This window comes from Artemia franciscana, chromosome 4 (assembly GCF_032884065.1).
Source record: "Artemia franciscana chromosome 4, ASM3288406v1, whole genome shotgun sequence".
NCBI lineage: Eukaryota > Metazoa > Arthropoda > Branchiopoda > Anostraca > Artemiidae > Artemia > Artemia franciscana.
Window position 1 is genome coordinate 62,718,526 of NC_088866.1, and position 16,861 is coordinate 62,735,386.

A 16,861-nucleotide genomic window follows, 5' to 3' on the forward strand; every position below is an offset into this window, starting at 1 on the left:
GTCGTCGTATATATATATATATATATATATATACTAGCTGTTGGGGTGGCGCTTCGCGCCACCCCAACACCTAGTTGGTGGGGGCGCTTCGCGCCCCCCCCAAGCCCCCCCGCGCGCGTAAGTCGTTACGCGCCATAATAGTTACGCGCCATTGTAGTTGTGTCCCTATGTCCCACCTGTGAATATAGATAGATATATATATATGGTTTTAACTACGTAAAACTTGCGAATATACAACATTCTTTGCTGTCCCATTGTCTTTGCATATAAATAGATTGTCAGGTTTACCGACTCTTGAACATGCAACATATAATGGTCCATGGGAAAACAATCTGTATTCAGATCTATACCTCATGATTCTAATGATTGCCCTTGAGCTTTGTTGATGGTGATTGCTAATCGACCATTCCCTGTCCCGGTGTCCCGGTCGTCATTTACATCCCCCTGTTTCCCCCGGTGTCCCCGTTGTAGTTGTGTCCCTGTGTCCCGGTCGTCATTTATATTCCCTGTGTCCCGGGTCCCGGTCGTCATTTGTATCCCGGTGTCCCGGTCTGTATATACATTCGTTTTTTAGTTTATTTTTTCTCCTTTATTTTTTTCCTTTTTTTTTCTTTTTTAGCTTATTTAGATTTTTAGATTTTTTAGTTTTTTTTATTAGTTTTTAGTTTTTTTTTCTTTTTAGTTTTTTTGTCCCGGTCGTCATTTATATCCCCCTGTTTCCCCCGGTGTCCCCGTTGTAGTTGTGTCCCTGTGTCCCGGTCGTCATTTATATTCCCTGTGTCCCGGTCGTCATTTGTATCCCGGTGTACCGGTCTGTATATACATTCGTTTTTTAGTTTTGTTTTTCTCCTTTATTTTTTTCCTTTTTTTTTCTTTTTTAGTTTATTTAGATTTTTAGATTTTTTAGTTTTTTTATTAGTTTTTAGTTTTTTTTTCTTTTTTTGTAGTTTTTACCTTCTTTTTAGTTTTGTTAATTTTTTTTTTTACTTGTGTCCTGGTCGTCATTTATACTCCCTGTGTCCCGGTGCTTTGTTGATTGCTAATCGAACATTCCTTTTGTCCTGGTCGCTTTCTCTTTGAGTGTCGTCATTTATTTTTTTCTTTTTTAGTTCTTTTAGTTTTTACCTTTTTTAGTTTTTTTTTAGTTTTTAGTTTTTTTAGTTTTTTACCTTTTTTTAGCTTTTTTAGTTTTTTTAGTTTTTTAGCTTTTTTATTTTTTTTATTAGTTTTTAGTTTTTTTGTAGTTTTTGCCTTTTTTTTAGTTTTTTTAGTTTTTTAGCTTTTTTATTAGTTTTTAGTTTTTTTTGTAGTTTTTGCCTTTTTTTAGTTTTTTTAGTTTTTTAGCTTTTTTATTTTTTTATTAGTTTTTAGTTTTTTTTGTAGTTTTTGCCTTTTTTTAGTTTTTTCAGTTTTGACGTCACCTGATCCAGTTTTTTCAGGTGACGTCACCTGATCCACGATCCACAGATCCACAGACAACTTATTTTTATATATATAGATAGTTTTTTTTTTTTACTTATGTCCTGGTCGTCATTTATACTCCCTGTGTCCCGGTGCTTTGTTGATTGCTAATCGAACATTCCTTTTGTCCTGGTCGCTTTCTCTTTGAGTGTCGTCATTTATTAGTTTTTTCCTTTTTTTTTAGTTTTTTATTGGTTTTTACCTTTATTTTAGCTTATTTTTCAGTTTTTTCCTTTTTTTTAGTTTTTTTTTATTTTTTATTTTTTTTAGTTTTTTACCTTTTTTTAGTTTTTTTAGTTTTTTTAGTTTTTTAGCTTTTTTACTTTTTTTATTAGTTTTTAGTTTTTTTTGTAGTTTTTGCCTTTTTTTAGTTTTTTCAGTTTTGACGTCACCTGATCCAGTTTTTTCAGGTGACGTCACCTGACACATCCATCCATCCACAGACAACTTATTTTTATATATATAGATATATATATATATATATATATATATATATATATATATATATATATATATATATATATATATATATATATATATATATATATATATATATATATATACTAGCTGTTGGGGTGGCGCTTCGCGCCCCCTCAAGCCCCCCCGCGCGCGTAAGTCGTTACGCGCCATATTAGTTATGCGCCATTGTAGTTGTGTCCCTGTGTCCCACCTGTGAATATAGATAGATTTATATATGTGTTTCAAACTACGCAAAAATTGCGAATAAACAACATTCTTGGCTTTCCCATTGTCTGTGCATATGCAAAGCCGTATGTACTAATAATGACGTCATATACAAACGCTCTTTTTACAAACAAACAAACATGCATCCACATAACTCATTTTTATATAGATAGATAGATAGATAGATACAATACAAATTAACTGCGTAAAACTTGCGAACAAACAACATTCTTCGCTGTCCAATTGTCGCTGCATATAAATACATTGTCATGTTTACCGACCCTCGAACATGCAACGTACAATTGTCCATGGGAAAAACAATCAGGATTAAGATCTATGCCACATTTTTCTAATGATTGACCTTGAGCTTTGTTAATGGTGATTGCAAATACTAATCGAATTGGGAATTGCAATCTTTTAAATTGAAAAAGCAGATCCGTTGGAATCATGGGAATGCGAGGAATAAGAACAGCCTCACCCTCATAAGGCCCTGTCAAGATTGTGGCCTCTATTAGGTTTTCCATTGTTTTTTTTTTACGGCAAGTCGCGTGCCATTGCAAAGCTTTGGTGGGTTGATATTTCTTAAAAGTATTATTGGTACGCCTATTTTTAGTTGTAGCACGTGTGGTGGAAACCCTGAAGGATCTATGGAATTTAAAAATTCAGATGGATAATTAACCGCTTCATTTGGTTCCAAAACTGTGTCGACTGACTTGTAAAGGACTGCCTGGTCTCGAATCTTGGTCAAACGCGCCACAAGTTTTTGATATGCATAATTTGGTGCCCTAACCTTGGGATTAGGCTAATCACGTTGCTCCTGTAGGCAAATTTTAGGGACATTTGACGGTCGTAATTAAAAAGGACATAATGAAATATCCATCCAACACTATTTGGGCTTAGGAGTTAAGAAGTAGATGGTCTTTTGAGTAGATTTCAAATTTCTCGACGCCCATTTAAGTCATTGTGAAAAATACTTGAACTACCTCTTCCTGAAATTTTCATGACCATCCGTTCTATATGTAGACATATGTTGGAGAAAACCAAACAAATAATAATAATCTCCTATGACAACATCTCTCTTTACAAATTCGATGCCTCTGCGTTGGGTACGATCGTTGTGGCAGCCAAAAAATCTACTTGGGTTCTAAGAGACGGGATGCCTCAATTCACTCAGCTCCTTGGGCCTTCCACCCTCGTAAATTAGGTCTGTAGAAAATTAGCTCCTGATGTCATTTCCATCCAGTGATCTTATTTTTGTTAGCTAAAGTGTAGTTTATATTTTATTTTGTTCACTGCTTTTTAAAAATTAAACCCGTTTTTTCTTCAATTATTTTTTCGCAGTTGTCTATAGCCATGCCCAAATGGTAAAAAGGAGCATAGAATATGAAAAGGTTAAAATTAAAATTAGAATAAAATTAATTAAAATAAGAACAATGAAACCAAAGGGGAAATTTTAGATTTTAATTTTTTTTGGTGAAGGCTCTAGTGATACATGCATCCTATTTAGTTTATTGGCTACAAGATTATAAAAACAAAGCTTTAGACGGTTTAATTCTTGCTTATAAAGATACAATAAAACTTACGTAAACAATACAAAACCTATTATGCCCATACAATAAAAATAAACTCCTTCAGTGAAAATGCAAAAGTTATGTAGGCTTTATATTATTTTCATGAATCTTTTTTTACTTTTTTTTTTGCAGCCGTTCTCAGGGATCCTCATCCAAAACAGATCAAGATGGGGACAATGACACATCCCTATCAAAGTCGGATATAGTTCTCACTTTTTCGTTAGAGGTAAGAATGCTAATCTGTATTCAAGACGTCGTTGAGTTTTATTTTCATGCTAGGGAAAAGCCAGTGGATTTTTATAACAGAATCAAACATTCCGATAAGACTTATTTGATCCTTTTTGGAAGTTTTGTTAAATGTAGTCTTTCTCTATACATTAATTTCTCAGCTTTCATAACAAGAAGTAATTTAACTACATTACGGTATCTCAGCTTCTTCTTGAGTGCCACCCAGAGGCAGTTTAGGAGAGGGGGAGAAGACTGGACACTTGCCTCAGCATTAGAAATTTTAGGTACGCAAAATTTCAAATAAACAATCTAGTGGTTATAATCAATTTGTAATTTTGAAATTCAATTTTTATTTAAATAAATTAGATGGCGCACTTAACAATAAGTAGCCTATAAGCAAAATGAATCTAAATTTTTATTTGTCCATATTTTCATCAGCTTTTTTTGGAAAATGAAGTTAAGTGGCAGTAAAAGAAAATATTGCGATTATTTAGGTCGCATTCTGTTGCTCCATGAACTCCAAGACGTGAAAAAAAAAAAAAAAATCAACACCATTACAATTCCTTAAAAAAAATAATAGGTGTTAGAATTAACTGTGCACTACGGAGATGAAGGGGTCTTTGCAAAACATAAGAGCAAAACAAAACTAATATTATTAGCGGTTGCAGTGGCAATGGCCAGTAATGGGTGGTCGTTTACCTTAGACCCTCCAGGAGTGGCGCATGGGGCTTCTACAAAAGCTTGCCTAACATCACAAAGCTGCGGTACAGCCCTGAGCTCCTCCCGCTCTGGCTGGAGAGATATATCCCCTCTACTTAGATCCTGTTCATGCTGTTGTTGCAAGATGTGTCTTGATCGACCTCTTTGCGCCTCCCTTGGGGATACCACTCATAAAATGTGCATGGGAGTCTGTCCTCTGGCATACGAAGGACGTGGCCAGGGTAGGTTTATTTCCTATGTTTCAAAATGTCAGTAACTACTGGTTGACCGGTTTGCCCGTGAACTTCTATGTTATGACCTTTACCTGCCACGATATGATCAGTATTTTTCTATGGCACATGTTTTCAAAGTCTAGGACGTGGACATTTTGATATTTGGACATTTAGTTTCTAGCATTCACATGTATAGGGGAGAATGAATGTATTATTGCTTGCTATGTATGAGGTGTAGCTTCAAGCGCATACTGCTGTATTTCCCACTGCGCCAGATTTGTTTCAACCCATTAAGAGTAGATGTTGCTTGTCCAATCTTCCTCTTAATTTTGTTGGTTATTTCATCATTATAATCCTTCCATCTCCAGAGGTACTTAAATTCATTGACCTGTTCAGTTGCTTTGTCTTTGCATTTCAGTGTCAGTAGAGAGTCAGATGTATTCACGCTCTTTATCTTACAGACGTTCACTGTAAGCCCCACTTTCTCCACCTTTTCGTGTATGGTGTCTAGTAGCAGCTAGAGTTGCTGTTTCGCTTTTTCGGGAAGAAAAACGTCGTCAGCGAAGTCCAGGTCTGAGATCTGTTGGCTGCTAATTTTCACTCCAGAGCCTGAAGACTGGCTTAGAATGTAGTTGCCAGGAATGGGGATAGAACACATTGCTGTTTGGCAATTAACATTGTCTAAAACACGGACCCCCATTTGTGCAAAAGTATGCCCCTGGTCCAAGCTTTTCGGACCTTTTTGTTATTCCAGATTACCGCTAGGGAGCAGTCCTAAGAGTTATGCAGGCTCGAAGGAATGTCTTCAGCATCTCTGCCGTAATCCCATTGACTCCAGATGTACGCTTTAAAATTTTTCACAGTTATTTTCTTCAGTGATAGGGTTGGGGAGGGTCAGCATTTACGCCAATTAGTTAGAAAGGTCAGAAAGGTCAGCCGCCCTGGCCGAATGGGTTGGTGCGCTGGATTCGGGATCCCTTGTCTGAGAGGCCGCGGGTTCGATTCCCGGTGTACCCAATTCTTCAGTTTGGGACGGGGGTCAGTGGCGTGACTCTGTAAGCTTAGCCAGTATCGACCCAGCTCTAAATGGGTACCTGGAGAAATCTGGGGAAGGTAAACAGGAAGGGTGTGAGAAAGCACAGGATGGCTGGGCCCCAACCCCCCATTGCACTTCGTGGCTGAAGGGCCAAGAAATGTAGATCAGCACCGCCGGTACGGACTGTAAAGTCTAATGCCGTATCCTTTACCTTTTTTTTAAGGGTCAGATAGACTATGGGCCATAGTCAGATCGACTATGGGACAGGAGTTACTAAATAATTTAGCTTTAACGAGCGTAGAACAGAAGAGTTAGAAGCAATCAATTGAGACGAGATAATAAAATTTTCGCATGGGTTAAAGTAAGAAAACTCAGATTTAAACAAACAAAAAATTCTGTTAAAATTTGACCTAAAAATTTTAGGAGACAGGGAAATTTAAATCAAGTTGCCATTAATCTTTGGCTAGTTGGAGAAAAAGCCAAGACAGATAGTCAGAGTGAGAGGACAGCTGGTAAAAGCCTTTTCCAGGAATGTATAAAAAGTATGTCCTTTTCACTTGTTGATAGATAGCCTATCATCCATCTATCCCTCTTAAGGCAAAACTAAGCAAGTCAAGATTTTACCCCAGTCCCGAGAGAAGCCAGAAATTTCACTGGTGCCACCGTCAGTTTCAAATGTAACTCCAATGCTAACCATACATTTTGGAGGTTTTCCAAAATCCGTCCCTGCATATTCCACTCTCCCCTACCCATTCATGAAAAAGGAGAAAAGGCATAATTAGAAAACTAATCTCCAGTGTACCTTAGTTCATTAACCTACAAACTAATGTATAAAATAGGAACATGTTTCTCCATCAATTTCCTTGTTAAAGGAGCTGTTCCAACGGTTGGTAATGCCCAGGGAAAAATTAATTACAGCAACCTCCTTCCAGACTCAAATATAATAAAAATATGTAAATAGAAAATTTGATCAAAGTGGGCAACTCCCAGCTGCAGTGACCTTTTCCTCCTGCCAAGGCACCTAGGGAAGCAGCCCTCGTTACCCCCCTCTTTGAATGGTTCTGCTTGTGAACAACCTTGTGAGCCAAGACCAATGTGGATTCCTTGACAATAGAAGCAGCAAAACCTAATTAATAGAAACATTCAATGGCTGGGCACAAGCTCTTGAAGAAGGAAAGACCATTTTAGCTGTCATTTTTTATGTTGAGAAAGTCCTTGAAAGCAAAACACATCAAATACTTATTATAGCATGCTGAAGGCTTATAGAAAGTATTAAATGCCTTATAACATTGCTAAATTCAAGGTTTTGCAAGGTAGAAAAGAATCTAGAAAATTTTGAGCCTAATGTGGCTTAAAATCCGACATCCAAACTGTGTTTTCTAAACCTGTTTAACTGAGTTTTCTCATTTCAGAGAGCTAGAGACTAAATTTTGAAACAACTTTCTAAGCCTTGGAAAGAAAAGCTGCAATAAGAGCTAGAAAACACCTTTGTGGAGCATAATGTAGAGATAAACCAAAAAAGTCCCTTATGGGTCAATCCATATGAAATCAACTCACTACGTCTGTTTTTACAACCTCATGTGTTCAGAACTCTATGAAATTTAGTACAGTTATTTTAGGCTATGAAACTAGTTTATGTACAAAGTTATATAGACAAAGTTATATATATAGACTAGCTGTTGGGGTGGCGCTTCGCGCCACCCCAACACCTAGTTGGTGGGGGCGCTTCGCGCCCCCCCCAAGCCCCCCCGCGCGCGTAAGTCGTTACGCGCCATAATAGTTACGCGCCATTGTAGTTGTGTCCCTATGTCCCACCTGTGAATATAGATAGATATATATATATGGTTTTAACTACGTAAAACTTGCGAATATACAACATTCTTTGCTGTCCCATTGTCTTTGCATATAAATAGATTGTCAGGTTTACCGACTCTTGAACATGCAACATATAATGGTCCATGGGAAAACAATCTGTATTCAGATCTATACCTCATGATTCTAATGATTGCCCTTGAGCTTTGTTGATGGTGATTGCTAATCGACCATTCCCTGTCCCGGTGTCCCGGTCGTCATTTACATCCCCCTGTTTCCCCCGGTGTCCCCGTTGTAGTTGTGTCCCTGTGTCCCGGTCGTCATTTATATTCCCTGTGTCCCGGGTCCCGGTCGTCATTTGTATCCCGGTGTCCCGGTCTGTATATACATTCGTTTTTTAGTTTATTTTTTCTCCTTTATTTTTTCTTTTTTAGCTTATTTAGATTTTTAGATTTTTTAGTTTTTTTTATTAGTTTTTAGTTTTTATTTCTTTTTAGTTTTTTTGTCCCGGTCGTCATTTATATCCCCCTGTTTCCCCCGGTGTCCCCGTTGTAGTTGTGTCCCTGTGTCCCGGTCGTCATTTATATTCCCTGTGTCCCGGTCGTCATTTGTATCCCGGTGTACCGGTCTGTATATACATTCGTTTTTTAGTTTTGTTTTTCTCCTTTATTTTTTTCCTTTTTTTTTCTTTTTTAGTTTATTTAGATTTTTAGATTTTTTAGTTTTTTTATTAGTTTTTAGTTTTTTTTTCTTTTTAGTTTTTTTGTAGTTTTTACCTTCTTTTTAGTTTTGTTAATTTTTTTTTTTACTTGTGTCCTGGTCGTCATTTATACTCCCTGTGTCCCGGTGCTTTGTTGATTGCTAATCGAACATTCCTTTTGTCCTGGTCGCTTTCTCTTTGAGTGTCGTCATTTATTTTTTTCTTTTTTAGTTCTTTTAGTTTTTACCTTTTTTAGTTTTTTTTAGTTTTTAGTTTTTTTAGTTTTTTACCTTTTTTTAGCTTTTTTAGTTTTTTTAGTTTTTTAGCTTTTTTATTTTTTTTATTAGTTTTTAGTTTTTTTGTAGTTTTTGCCTTTTTTTTAGTTTTTTTAGTTTTTTAGCTTTTTTATTAGTTTTTAGTTTTTTTTGTAGTTTTTGCCTTTTTTTAGTTTTTTTAGTTTTTTAGCTTTTTTATTTTTTTATTAGTTTTTAGTTTTTTTTGTAGTTTTTGCCTTTTTTTAGTTTTTTCAGTTTTGACGTCACCTGATCCAGTTTTTTCAGGTGACGTCACCTGATCCACGATCCACAGATCCACAGACAACTTATTTTTATATATATAGATAGTTTTTTTTTTTTACTTATGTCCTGGTCGTCATTTATACTCCCTGTGTCCCGGTGCTTTGTTGATTGCTAATCGAACATTCCTTTTGTCCTGGTCGCTTTCTCTTTGAGTGTCGTCATTTATTAGTTTTTTCCTTTTTTTTTAGTTTTTTATTGGTTTTTACCTTTATTTTAGCTTATTTTTCAGTTTTTTCCTTTTTTTTATTTTTTTTTATTTTTTATTTTTTTTAGTTTTTTACCTTTTTTTAGTTTTTTTAGTTTTTTTAGTTTTTTAGCTTTTTTACTTTTTTTATTAGTTTTTAGTTTTTTTTGTAGTTTTTGCCTTTTTTTAGTTTTTTCAGTTTTGACGTCACCTGATCCAGTTTTTTCAGGTGACGTCACCTGACACATCCATCCATCCACAGACAACTTATTTTTATATATATAGATATATATATATATATATATATATATATATATATATATATATATATATATATATATATATATATATATATATATATATATATATATATATATATATATATATATATATATATATATATATATATATATACTAGCTGTTGGGGTGGCGCTTCGCGCCCCCTCAAGCCCCCCCGCGCGCGTAAGTCGTTACGCGCCATATTAGTTATGCGCCATTGTAGTTGTGTCCCTGTGTCCCACCTGTGAATATAGATAGATTTATATATGTGTTTCAAACTACGCAAAAATTGCGAATAAACAACATTCTTGGCTTTCCCATTGTCTGTGCATATGCAAAGCCGTATGTACTAATAATGACGTCATATACAAACGCTCTTTTTACAAACAAACAAACATGCATCCACATAACTCATTTTTATATAGATAGATAGATAGATAGATACAATACAAATTAACTGCGTAAAACTTGCGAACAAACAACATTCTTCGCTGTCCAATTGTCGCTGCATATAAATACATTGTCATGTTTACCGACCCTCGAACATGCAACGTACAATTGTCCATGGGAAAAACAATCAGGATTAAGATCTATGCCACATTTTTCTAATGATTGACCTTGAGCTTTGTTAATGGTGATTGCAAATACTAATCGAATTGGGAATTGCAATCTTTTAAATTGAAAAAGCAGATCCGTTGGAATCATGGGAATGCGAGGAATAAGAACAGCCTCACCCTCATAAGGCCCTGTCAAGATTGTGGCCTCTATTAGGTTTTCCATTGTTTTTTTTTTACGGCAAGTCGCGTGCCATTGCAAAGCTTTGGTGGGTTGATATTTCTTAAAAGTATTATTGGTACGCCTATTTTTAGTTGTAGCACGTGTGGTGGAAACCCTGAAGGATCTATGGAATTTAAAAATTCAGATGGATAATTAACCGCTTCATTTGGTTCCAAAACTGTGTCGACTGACTTGTAAAGGACTGCCTGGTCTCGAATCTTGGTCAAACGCGCCACAAGTTTTTGATATGCATAATTTGGTGCCCTAACCTTGGGATTAGGCTAATCACGTTGCTCCTGTAGGCAAATTTTAGGGACATTTGACGGTCGTAATTAAAAAGGACATAATGAAATATCCATCCAACACTATTTGGGCTTAGGAGTTAAGAAGTAGATGGTCTTTTGAGTAGATTTCAAATTTCTCGACGCCCATTTAAGTCATTGTGAAAAATACTTGAACTACCTCTTCCTGAAATTTTCATGACCATCCGTTCTATATGTAGACATATGTTGGAGAAAACCAAACAAATAATAATAATCTCCTATGACAACATCTCTCTTTACAAATTCGATGCCTCTGCGTTGGGTACGATCGTTGTGGCAGCCAAAAAATCTACTTGGGTTCTAAGAGACGGGATGCCTCAATTCACTCAGCTCCTTGGGCCTTCCACCCTCGTAAATTAGGTCTGTAGAAAATTAGCTCCTGATGTCATTTCCATCCAGTGATCTTATTTTTGTTAGCTAAAGTGTAGTTTATATTTTATTTTGTTCACTGCTTTTTAAAAATTAAACCCGTTTTTTCTTCAATTATTTTTTCGCAGTTGTCTATAGCCATGCCCAAATGGTAAAAAGGAGCATAGAATATGAAAAGGTTAAAATTAAAATTAGAATAAAATTAATTAAAATAAGAACAATGAAACCAAAGGGGAAATTTTAGATTTTGATTTTTTTTGGTGAAGGCTCTAGTGATACATGCATCCTATTTAGTTTATTGGCTACAAGATTATAAAAACAAAGCTTTAGACGGTTTAATTCTTGCTTATAAAGATACAATAAAACTTACGTAAACAATACAAAACCTATTATGCCCATACAATAAAAATAAACTCCTTCAGTGAAAATGCAAAAGTTATGTAGGCTTTATATTATTTTCATGAATCTTTTTTTACTTTTTTTGCAGCCGTTCTCAGGGATCCTCATCCAAAACAGATCAAGATGGGGACAATGACACATCCCTATCAAAGTCGGATATAGTTCTCACTTTTTCGTTAGAGGTAAGAATGCTAATCTGTATTCAAGACGTCGTTGAGTTTTATTTTCATGCTAGGGAAAAGCCAGTGGATTTTTATAACAGAATCAAACATTCCGATAAGACTTATTTGATCCTTTTTGGAAGTTTTGTTAAATGTAGTCTTTCTCTATACATTAATTTCTCAGCTTTCATAACAAGAAGTAATTTAACTACATTACGGTATCTCAGCTTCTTCTTGAGTGCCACCCAGAGGCAGTTTAGGAGAGGGGGAGAAGACTGGACACTTGCCTCAGCATTAGAAATTTTAGGTACGCAAAATTTCAAATAAACAATCTAGTGGTTATAATCAATTTGTAATTTTGAAATTCAATTTTTATTTAAATAAATTAGATGGCGCACTTAACAATAAGTAGCCTATAAGCAAAATGAATCTAAATTTTTATTTGTCCATATTTTCATCAGCTTTTTTTGGAAAATGAAGTTAAGTGGCAGTAAAAGAAAATATTGCGATTATTTAGGTCGCATTCTGTTGCTCCATGAACTCCAAGACGTGAAAAAAAAAATTCAACACCATTACAATTCCTTAAAGAAAACAATAGGTGTTAGAATTAACTGTGCACTACGGAGATGAAGGGGTCTTTGCAAAACATAAGAGCAAAACAAAACTAATATTATTAGCGGTTGCAGTGGCAATGGCCAGTAATGGGTGGTCGTTTACCTTAGACCCTCCAGGAGTGGCGCATGGGGCTTCTACAAAAGCTTGCCTAACATCACAAAGCTGCGGTACAGCCCTGAGCTCCTCCCGCTCTGGCTGGAGAGATATATCCCCTCTACTTAGATCCTGTTCATGCTGTTGTTGCAAGATGTGTCTTGATCGACCTCTTTGCGCCTCCCTTGGGGATACCACTCATAAAATGTGCATGGGAGTCTGTCCTCTGGCATACGAAGGACGTGGCCAGGGTAGGTTTATTTCCTATGTTTCAAAATGTCAGTAACTACTGGTTGACCGGTTTGCCCGTGAACTTCTATGTTATGACCTTTACCTGCCACGATATGATCAGTATTTTTCTATGGCACATGTTTTCAAAGTCTAGGACGTGGACATTTTGATATTTGGACATTTAGTTTCTAGCATTCACATGTATAGGGGAGAATGAATGTATTATTGCTTGCTATGTATGAGGTGTAGCTTCAAGCGCATACTGCTGTATTTCCCACTGCGCCAGATTTGTTTCAACCCATTAAGAGTAGATGTTGCTTGTCCAATCTTCCTCTTAATTTTGTTGGTTATTTCATCATTATAATCCTTCCATCTCCAGAGGTACTTAAATTCATTGACCTGTTCAGTTGCTTTGTCTTTGCATTTCAGTGTCAGTAGAGAGTCAGATGTATTCACGCTCTTTATCTTACAGACGTTCACTGTAAGCCCCACTTTCTCCACCTTTTCGTGTATGGTGTCTAGTAGCAGCTAGAGTTGCTGTTTCGCTTTTTCGGGAAGAAAAACGTCGTCAGCGAAGTCCAGGTCTGAGATCTGTTGGCTGCTAATTTTCACTCCAGAGCCTGAAGACTGGCTTAGAATGTAGTTGCCAGGAATGGGGATAGAACACATTGCTGTTTGGCAATTAACATTGTCTAAAACACGGACCCCCATTTGTGCAAAAGTATGCCCCTGGTCCAAGCTTTTCGGACCTTTTTGTTATTCCAGATTACCGCTAGGGAGCAGTCCTAAGAGTTATGCAGGCTCGAAGGAATGTCTTCAGCATCTCTGCCGTAATCCCATTGACTCCAGATGTACGCTTTAAAATTTTTCACAGTTATTTTCTTCAGTGATAGGGTTGGGGAGGGTCAGCATTTACGCCAATTAGTTAGAAAGGTCAGAAAGGTCAGCCGCCCTGGCCGAATGGGTTGGTGCGCTGGATTCGGGATCCCTTGTCTGAGAGGCCGCGGGTTCGATTCCCGGTGTACCCAATTCTTCAGTTTGGGACGGGGGTCAGTGGCGTGACTCTGTAAGCTTAGCCAGTATCGACCCAGCTCTAAATGGGTACCTGGAGAAATCTGGGGAAGGTAAACAGGAAGGGTGTGAGAAAGCACAGGATGGCTGGGCCCCAACCCCCCATTGCACTTCGTGGCTGAAGGGCCAAGAAATGTAGATCAGCACCGCCGGTACGGACTGTAAAGTCTAATGCCGTATCCTTTACCTTTTTTTTAAGGGTCAGATAGACTATGGGCCATAGTCAGATCGACTATGGGACAGGAGTTACTAAATAATTTAGCTTTAACGAGCGTAGAACAGAAGAGTTAGAAGCAATCAATTGAGACGAGATAATAAAATTTTCGCATGGGTTAAAGTAAGAAAACTCAGATTTAAACAAACAAAAAATTCTGTTAAAATTTGACCTAAAAATTTTAGGAGACAGGGAAATTTAAATCAAGTTGCCATTAATCTTTGGCTAGTTGGAGAAAAAGCCAAGACAGATAGTCAGAGTGAGAGGACAGCTGGTAAAAGCCTTTTCCAGGAATGTATAAAAAGTATGTCCTTTTCACTTGTTGATAGATAGCCTATCATCCATCTATCCCTCTTAAGGCAAAACTAAGCAAGTCAAGATTTTACCCCAGTCCCGAGAGAAGTCAGAAATTTCACTGGTGCCACCGTCAGTTTCAAATGTAACTCCAATGCTAACCATACATTTTGGAGGTTTTCCAAAATCCGTCCCTGCATATTCCACTCTCCCCTACCCATTCATGAAAAAGGAGAAAAGGCATAATTAGAAAACTAATCTCCAGTGTACCTTAGTTCATTAACCTACAAACTAATGTATAAAATAGGAACATGTTTCTCCATCAATTTCCTTGTTAAAGGAGCTGTTCCAACGGTTGGTAATGCCCAGGGAAAAATTAATTACAGCAACCTCCTTCCAGACTCAAATATAATAAAAATATGTAAATAGAAAATTTGATCAAAGTGGGCAACTCCCAGCTGCAGTGACCTTTTCCTCCTGCCAAGGCACCTAGGGAAGCAGCCCTCGTTACCCCCCTCTTTGAATGGTTCTGCTTGTGAAAAACCTTGTGAGCCAAGACCAATGTGGATTCCTTGACAATAGAAGCAGCAAAACCTAATTAATAGAAACATTCAATGGCTGGGCACAAGCTCTTGAAGAAGGAAAGACCATTTTAGCTGTCATTTTTTATGTTGAGAAAGTCCTTGAAAGCAAAACACATCAAATACTTATTATAGCATGCTGAAGGCTTATAGAAAGTATTAAATGCCTTATAACATTGCTAAATTCAAGGTTTTGCAAGGTAGAAAAGAATCTAGAAAATTTTGAGCCTAATGTGGCTTAAAATCCGACATCCAAACTGTGTTTTCTAAACCTGTTTAACTGAGTTTTCTCATTTCAGAGAGCTAGAGACTAAATTTTGAAACAACTTTCTAAGCCTTGGAAAGAAAAGCTGCAATAAGAGCTAGAAAACACCTTTGTGGAGCATAATGTAGAGATAAACCAAAAAAGTCCCTTATGGGTCAATCCATATGAAATCAACTCACTACGTCTGTTTTTACAACCTCATGTGTTCAGAACTCTATGAAATTTAGTACAGTTATTTTAGGCTATGAAACTAGTTTATGTACAAAGTTCCATTATTTTTTTATCATGCATCTTCTAAGTTACAGAATAGTATAGTTAAAAAACAATATGGTTAAGAATAGTATAGTTCAGTCCTGCTTTCTATGGACATAATGGTAGAAAGGTAGAGATACCTAGGGTACCTTCTGTAGATGAAGGTTGACAGATAGCCAGACTGTCCAATTGGGCCAACTATCTAGGGCTAAACAGAAAGCAGGTTATCTGTGGTTGGGTGGGAGGACGTCATAAAGATTTAAGAGAAATTGTAACTTCCTGGGAGGGTCTAAAGAGGTACTGTGATAGAGGAAGAGCATGCTCGACCATGTTGACCTCAGGCGGCTTGGTGCTGTAGTGAGTTGCTAGTAGGGGTATAGTTAAAAATAAAACATATAGTTTGTAAAACACAGCTATGTTTAAAAATGAATATCCCAGCACCTAATTAAGACATAAACGAGAAATATGTGCGAAATTAAAACCTTTCAAATGGTCTTTAACATATTATACATTATATACACTTTGGGAAAAACATAACGTTTGCAATAATTGTTTAAAAGAATGTTTATAAAACCTACCCTTTTAAAATTCTAAATATACATAATTTGTTGATTGATGTGAATTCAAAACACATGCAGAATTTTAACTTGGCAATCTGAGGAATTTTTAAGTTATTTTCAACTAAGGACTGAGGGATCACTGATTTTTGGAAATCAAATACCATACATGAGATGATGTGTTCCAAGCATGGCAAAAGTGTGTTGTTTCCATAATGTAATGAAAATAAACAAATCCATTCAGACATTCATACAAAATGACTTAGCCTACTTTGGTAAAAATCCAGTCAAGAAATATTTCTTTTATGGCATAAATTTACAAGATGTGTTTCTCTTTTGCCCTTTAATATCCCAAATTTCTAAAATGTGTCATATTTTAAAAAAAAGATTTGGTGAATGTCAAATCCTTGCATGGTGTAAAACTTCAATAAGATGCAATGCTCTAGCAATCCCTATAGTAAAGGTCAAAAGTTTTTTTTTTCAGAAAAACTTCACATGGAAGGGATGGTCTTATAAACTTAGGAAGGGGATCATTAGAGCAACTGCCCTACCCCCCCCCCAAAAAAAAAACCTCTTTACCTCAAATATATAAAATCAAACTTTTGAGATAGCTATTATGCTTAAAATGGTCAAAACATCATATAAATAAAACTTCAGGATTGACACAACTCCCAAAGGTCTAAGGCAAGTGTTGTATGCTAAGTATTGTGAGACCTATGCTTCATATGGTGGAACTTTTTGATACACGTGGTACTCTGATATATACACCAGGTAGTAGAAAGTAGTCAGCCACTTATTAAGTCTAAATAGGGTGAAAAAGACAAGATACACCTTCCCAAAATATGAGCCTAAATGACTTTTTTCCAAATAGGAGTTGAAATGAAATTATGCATAATTGAATATCACATGAGCTATTCATTGGTGTGAGGTAACCATTAAAATTATTCAAGATTAAGCATCAAAATAATCAACTAATTGATTTATCTACCAAAACACTTTTTTAAGGATCTACCTATAATCCAATTTTTCAAACTTTATACACATGCTAATACAATCCTAATTTCCTTTTGAGTCTGACTCTTTATTTTTATATATTTTAAATTTGTCATTGTGTTTTGGGGGATGGCGATTGAGTTATCACAACACGGAAAATATAAAGACTAAAAAATGAACATCTATCTCAAGATCTTCTTG

The 16,861-nt window shown here is 36.2% G+C and overlaps 1 long non-coding RNA gene across 1 annotated transcript in view; it reads left to right on the plus strand.

Moving 5' to 3' along the window:
* The first annotated feature begins 1,197 nt into the window (after window positions 1-1,197).
* The window catches only part of LOC136026704 (uncharacterized), a 29,366-nt gene continuing 13,702 nt past the window's right edge, over window positions 1,198-16,861 (plus strand). Inside the window, exons 1-2 of the long non-coding RNA XR_010617394.1 lie at window positions 1,198-3,942; window positions 11,422-11,515. This is a non-coding gene — a long non-coding RNA (uncharacterized LOC136026704). The remainder of the gene's footprint in view (window positions 3,943-11,421; window positions 11,516-16,861) is intronic.